At 43.6% G+C, this 7,636-nt stretch overlaps 1 pseudogene; it reads left to right on the top strand.

Moving 5' to 3' along the window:
* Positions 1–3,905: 3,905 nt before the first annotated feature.
* LOC131986923 (piggyBac transposable element-derived protein 4-like) lies at positions 3,906–7,636 on the top strand (annotated as a pseudogene).

The raw sequence follows: 7,636 nt of genomic DNA, 5'->3' as shown, positions 1-7,636 counted from the left end.
TGACTGGAAAGCTGAAACTTTTGTGCATTTGATGAGCCTAAATGACCACTTTCAAAGGGGTTCCTTAACCCCTGACCTCAAGGTATCTGAATGGAAATGGGTTCTATGGGTCCACACGAGTCTCCTCTTTACAGACATACCCACTTAACGCTGTTCCCATGCTCATAAATGTGTATTTTTCACCTAGTCAAAAAAAGGTGGATTTGAGTCTTTGTGCATCCTGGGGTCCCTAAACAGTCTGTGAGCTGCATAAATCAGGTCTGAGTGTAAAACTGAGACTCTTGTGGATTCAATGAGCCCAAAGTTCTTCATGTGATGATGTTAGTGAGAGAAACTATAAAATGAGCCGCTGAGACCTCCAACTAGAGACCTGGAGCATTCAGACTAGAGACCTGGAGCATTCAGACTAGAGACCTGGAGCATCCAGACTAGAGACCTGGAGCATCCAGACTAGAAACCTGGAGCATTCAGACTAGAGACCTGGAGCATCCAGACTAGAGACCTGGAGCATTCAGACTAGAGACCTGGAGCATTCAGAGACTAGAGACCTGGAGCATTCAGACCAGAGACCTGGAGCATCCAGACTAGAGACCTGGAGCATCCAGACTAGAGACCTGGAGCATTCAGACTAGAGACCTGGAGCATTCAGAGACTAGAGACCTGGAGCATCCAGACTAGAGACCTGGAGCATCCAGACTAGCCTTCCTGTCGTGTTCGGGTCAAATCTGACCGATTTCCATTTCGATCAATCATAAATATTGTGTTTTACATTTTATTGTCTCAAGGGCTTATGATATCCTCCACACTAGGCATTTGAACATATACAATTGCTGATCACTACTTTCATTGAATTTTGAGTTGTTTAGTCAACTTTGTAACACCTGTGGTTTTCCCGGTCAAAAATGACCGCCATAGGAAATGAATGGGTGACCCTAGATTGTGTTCATTCATCAGATAGTACACAACCACAAATCCACCACCACCACCACATGCACACACAAACACACCTACACGCACACACACGCACACACACACCTACACGCACACACACACACAAACACTATGAGGGGCATTTTATGCCAGCACACTATACTAAAACGCGTGTACAGCGCCTATGCGATGACATCAAACGTCTAACGTGCGCGTGTAAATTCCATTCACTTTCAATGGACAGACAGGCGTCACGTAGGCGTCACGCAGACGCTGTACACACGTTGTTGCGCATACGCCTATGTGACGGCTGCGTGACGGGTGAACTACGCCTCAAATACGTGACATGAAGACCCGCGTGACTGTTAAGTACAATTCTACATAGGCATACAAACACGCATATTGCGAGTACACCAGATAACATGGGTGACGGGTGAAAAGTGCCACTAGCGAACGTAGCGGACGCCTGTGTGTGTGTGTGTGTAACGCGTGTACGCCTATAACAGTTCAGCTGTTACACAGAGTCTCATCTTCATATGGTATTGTTTATAAGAAAGCAGAACTTATAGATGAACTCCAAGCCCCCACAGAGCTGTCAGGATATTTCTATTATTTTCAGGCCCATTTTTATTTTCTTGTTAACGAAATCTCTCTCTCTCTCTCTCTCTCTCTCTCTCGGTTTGAATGATATCGAATTGATATTTAATGATAGCAAGGGTAAAAAAGGGATAATTAAAATAATTTCAGCTACTTAAAAAATAGTAATAGTAAAGTGCAACGCTCACAGCCAGTTCCCAGCTTCGCGCGCGGACATACAGTTCATTACGCACCAGCTGTAATTAGGTAGGTTTACCTGCCTGCAGATGTAATCGCTGTCACCCCTGAATATTAAGTAGCCATGCGGACCTATCTAATGAATATTCAGTAGCCATGTGGACAGCAGTCCGCAATATGATTCCATCGGACCTTATATCTACACTGTTTAACCCAATTCGGCACTTATGCACAGATCCATTATGTTTTACAGATATTTGTAGTTAGCTAATAAGGTAAAACATTTAGTTTAAGCTGCATTTTGCTGACTTTCACTCCTAAAACAGGCTAATTAAGCCTCCGGTTTTGGCCGGAAAAACGTTAAGTTTATCTGGTATGTACGAGATAGTCTTTCTCTTCATCTATAAGTTATGCTTTCTTATAAACAATACCATATGAAGCTGAGACTGTGTGTCAGTGGCGAAGGCAGAAATAATAAAACACTGCCTATATAACACAAGCTCTCCCAACAGAGCTCTATAAAGGCTGTACACAATACAACAGTAAAGACAAAACATGCGTATCGGCTCTATCGTACGGCACAATAAATCATTTTATTGCACAAAGTGCCGACTACAGATGAACCCAAACAGTAGATAAGGTGTTAAGGAACAGCACAATATCAGACAGAATCCTCACATGAACGGCGATTGGTGTTTCAGTACCACGGACAGCTCATGCGTAACAGAACATGCGCATAGCCTACGGCAACAAGTTAGTGTGGAAACCATTAAGGACACAACACCGGCCTTTAATCTTTCTGTTGTCTCACGCCAGTGTTTACTTGTACTGTTTAAGGTTGAGCCGCCAGCCGTTGTGAGAAATAAAGCACGACGCGGTGCGAGCCGCAAATATAACGACCACCCGTCAACGAAGAGTTCCAGGGTGGTCACAAGGGCCGAGTTACAAATGCAATTATACATTTATTTCCTTTCTTACATACTTGTTTATATTTTTTGTAACAAAATATGTTTTTATCAAACTATGATGGCGAATTTTGAGATTAACAGCCGCTTCGCTTCACAATTAAAGCAATCCATGTTTTACCAAGACAGACCTATTACACAGTTTAGGCTGTTTCAGTCTACCTAAATGCAATTTAAGTACACGACTCGGCTGATGCTTAATGAACTGTATGTCCAAGCGCATAAAATTACTCAAAAAGCATCCTTATTCATTGGACAGGTCCGCATGGCTACTTAATATTCAATTTGTACATTACAGCTGATGCGTAATGAACTGTATGTCCAAGAGCGAACTGGGAACTGGCTGTGAGCGTCGCACTTTAGTAGGCTATTACTATTTTTAAGTAGCTGAAATTATTTCAATTATCCCTTTCACCCTTGCTATCATTAAATATCATCAAGAAAATAAAAACGGGCCTGAAAATGATAGAAATATCCTGACAGCTCTGTGGGGGCTTGGAGTTCATCTATAAGTTCTGCTTTCACAACCCCGTATGAAGCTGAGACTCTGTGTAACAGCTGAACTGTTATAGGCGTACACGCGTTACACACACACACAGGCGTCCACTACGTTCGCTCGTGGCACTTTTCACCCGTCACCCATGTTATCTGGTGTACTCGCAATACGCGTGTCTGTACGCCTATGTAGAATTGTACTTAACAGTCACGCGGGTCTTCATGTCACGTATTTGAGGCGTAGTTCACCCGTCACGCAGCCGTCACGTAGGCGTATGCGCAACAACGCGTGTACAGCGTCTGCGTGACGGCTACGTGACGCCTGTCTGTCCATTGAAAGTGAATGGAATTTACACGCGCACGTTAGACGTTTGATGTCATCGCATAGGCGCTGTACACGCGTTTTAGTATAGTGTGCGGGCATAAAATGCCCCTCATAGCACACGCACGCACACACACACACACTCCACCCCACGTGAACCCCTTTCAGACTGACCATGTGTCCTCTCTTTCCCGTGCTTATGTGCCTGTCCCCCTACGTGAACCACACCTTCCAGACTAAATGTGTAACACTTCAAAGTTACCAATTAGGTGTTTGTTATGGGAACCTGGCTCTTTCCCAGGCTAATGTGTCCATCCCCCCACGTGAACCACACTTTTGATACAAAACGTATGATATCTTCTCACAGATCCCCTATATATAGCTTGCTTGTGCATTGCTCTTATTTTACTCTGAACACAATGAGTCGGCGCCCAATCAGACGTTTTTCTGTCAGAGAGGCTTTTGACCTTTTTTTTCAAACTGATGAAGACGGGATTGGAGTTGAACCAGAAATAGAGGAGGATGTTTCAGAAATAGAAGACAACGATCCTGATTTTGATCCAGACCATCATGAGACCGAACAGTCAACAGATGGCGAGGAAGAGGCCCCTGAGGAAGAGGCACCTGGGGAAGAGGCCCCTGTGGAAGACACACCTGAGGTGACATTCCAGTCCAAGGATGGCAACTTGCTCTGGTATTCACCCCCCCAGGACAGAGGAGGCAGAGCAAGAGGTAAAATATCAAATATCATTAGGATGTCACCAGGGCGAACACGGTATGCAACATCTTGTGTGGATGACATCAAGTCCAGCTTCCAACTCTTTTTACCAGAGTCCATTGTGGAAATTATACTGGCGATGACAAACCTGGAAGGGGGGCGTGTGTTTGCGAACACATGGAAGGCCTTGGACCAGGTAGACCTCCAAGCCTACATGGGTCTGTTGATTCTAGCAGGAGTACATCGGTCCAACAATGAGGCTACAAAAAGTCTGTGGGATGCAGAGTCAGGGAGGCCTATATTCCGGTCAACTATGTCCCTGCAACAGTTTCATGTCCTCTCAAGAATTATCAGATTTGATGACAGAGCTACACGACCTTTCCGCTGGCGAGACAACAAACTGGCTGCCATCAGGAACGTTTGGGACAGGTGAGTGGAGCGCCTACCACTGATGTACAATCCAGGCCCTGAGGTGACAGTGGACGAGCGCCTGGTCCCTTTCAGAGGTCGCTGTCCATTCAAACAGTACATCCCAAGCAAACCAGGCAAGTATGGGATCAAGATCTGGGCAGCATGTGATGCCAGGAGCAGCTACGCCTGGAATATGCAGGTTTACACAGGGAAACCTGTTACTGGAAGGCCAGAAAAAAACCAAGGCATGCGTGTTGTGTTGGACATGACAGCTGGTCTCAAGGGGCATAACATCACATGTGATAACTTTTTCACATCACATGGGCTTGGTCAGGAGCTGCTGAAAAGAAAGCTCACCATGGTGGGGACAGTGAGGAAGAACAAGCCTCAACTTCCCCCTGCACTGGTGTCGACCAGAGGGAGAGAGGCACTCTCATCCAAATTTGCTTTCACTGACACACACAGTCTTGTGTCATATTTGCCCAAGAAAAATAAAAATGTCATCCTGATGAGCATTCTACACAAAGACGCCGCTGTCAGCGAAGCAGAGCACAGGAAGCCCCAGATCATCCTGGACTACAACAGAAACAAAGGAGGCGTTGATTGCCTTGATAAGGTAATGTTGCTTCTTAATGTAAGGTAATGTTGCTTCTTTCTTTAATAACAAAATCATTACTATTAGACAAAACATTACTGCCCTAAAACCTACAACTGAACTTGCCCTCCCTTTCTCCAGAAACTCCACCTGTGTCATGCCTCATTTTAACTGTTTAAATCTGAAAGAACTTGGTGATATTGTTGGTCAGCTCAGGTCCTCCACCTGCTGCCTGGATCCCCTCCCAACTGCATTTTTCAAAAATGTTTTTAACTGCTTAGCACCAGAGGTTTTACATATCATTAACACATCTCTTCAGTCAGGTATATTTCCCACATCACTAAAAACAGCTGTCATCAAACCACTTCTGAAGAAAAACAATCTGGATCAAAGTGTCATTGCAAATTACAGGCCCATCTCCAACCTACCATTCCTCAGTAAAATACTTGAAAAAACAGTTTACATTCAGCTCAAGAATTATCTAGCATCAAATAGCCTCTTAGATACGTATCAGTCTGGATTCCGTCCCCACCATAGCACAGAAACAGCACTTATTAAAATCCTAAATGATCTACATATAAACACAGACTCCAAAAAAATTTCCATTCTTGTTCTACTTGACCTTAGCTCTGCATTCGACACCATTGACCACAATATCTTACTGGAAAGACTTGAAAGGTGGGTTGGTTTATCAGGCCCAGTTCTAAACTGGTTCAGAATCTACCTTCAGGACAGACAGTTTTACGTTTCCATCGGTGAATTTCATTCAAACAAAATGAACATTACATGCGGGGTACCACAAGGGTCAATTCTAGGACCACTACTGTTTAATCTCTACATGCTTCCACTCTCACATGTCATACGCAAACATAAAATAAGTTATCATAATTATGCAGATGATTCACAACTTTACATTTCACTACACCCCGATGACCTATCACCCATAACATCCCTCACTCAGTGTATCAAAGACATTAATCAATGGATGTCACACAATTTTTTACAACTAAACAAAGACAAAACAGAAATACTCATCTTTGGTGCACAGGCTCATAGACTGAAAATTGCAGCACACCTCAACTCTCTCTCCCTTGACAGCAAAACTGAAGCAAGAAATCTGGGTGTAATTATCGACAGCAATTTAAATTTCAGAAGTCATATCAACCACATCACCAGATCATCTTTCTACCATCTCAAAAATATCTCTAAATTGAGAGGCTTTCTGTCAAAATCTGACTCAGAAAAATTAATCCACGCATTTATAACAAGTAGACTAGATTACTGTAATGGTTTATTCACTGGAATCTCCAAATCAAGCATTCAAAGGTTACAACTAATTCAAAATGCAGCACCAAGAAATATCAACACATCACACCCGTTCTTAAGTCCTTGCACTGGTCACCCGTTAGAACAAGAATTGATTTCAAAATACTGCTCCTGGTTTATAAAGCACAACACGGCCTTGCACCTCAGTACATCACAGATATGCTCATCACCTACACCCCAGCAAGAACACTTCGGTCAACAGGCAGTGGCAACTTACTCATCCCTCACACCAGATCCAAAGAAGGAGAAGCAGCTTTTAGTGTTTATGCCCCAAGAAAGTGGAACACCCTGCCTGACACAGTTAAACTTGCCACATCAGTAGCCATTTTTAAAAACAGATTAATCTCTAATTAAGATCTTTTCTCTACAGCATTTGGTTGAATTGTGTGCATGTGTGGTTGTGGGAGTGGGTGCACATGTGTGAGTAAGTAAGTGTATATGTGGTGAATATGGCATGGCTTGTCTACCTGCACTCTTCAATGTAATTTGTGTAATCTGTGTTTTTTGTTGTTGTTGTTGTTTTAAACTGTAATTATGTGTATTGTGAAGCACATTGAGTCTGCCTTGTGCATGAAATGCGCTCTATAAATAAAGTTGAATTGAAAAAAAATTGAATTAATGTATATTTTCATCTGTCATGCATTTGATTTACTTGTATTCATGTAAAACATTGCATTTTGTGTAAGACAGGTTCAATATTGTTTCCAATCTATTCATTATTGTTTCTTTCATTGCAGCTTACTGGTACATACACCTGCAAGCGAATGACAGCTCGTTGGCCTGTGGCTGTGTTCCACAACATCCTTGATGTGTCTGCATGTAATGCATATGTGGTGTGGACAGCGATCGACCCAGCCTGGAATCAGGGGAAATGTTTCAAGAGGAGACTCTTCCTGGCAGAGCTTGGGAAAGCTTTAGTGACTCCTCTAATTCAACGGCGCCAGCACCTTCCCCGCACACCAGCCTCTTGCAGTCTGGTGAGGAGTCTGCAAGCCCCAGCCACTGCCCTGGCCACTCTCCCCCCCACTCTAGAGACAATAAGACAAGTCTTACATGTTTCAAATGTGATGCCTATGTTTGCAAGGCACACTGTGACCTGA

This window comes from Centropristis striata, chromosome 15 (assembly GCF_030273125.1).
Source record: "Centropristis striata isolate RG_2023a ecotype Rhode Island chromosome 15, C.striata_1.0, whole genome shotgun sequence".
Taxonomy (NCBI): domain Eukaryota; kingdom Metazoa; phylum Chordata; class Actinopteri; order Perciformes; family Serranidae; genus Centropristis; species Centropristis striata.
The sequence above is the reverse complement of the archived record's forward strand: the minus strand, read 5'-3'. Positions and strand labels throughout refer to the sequence as shown.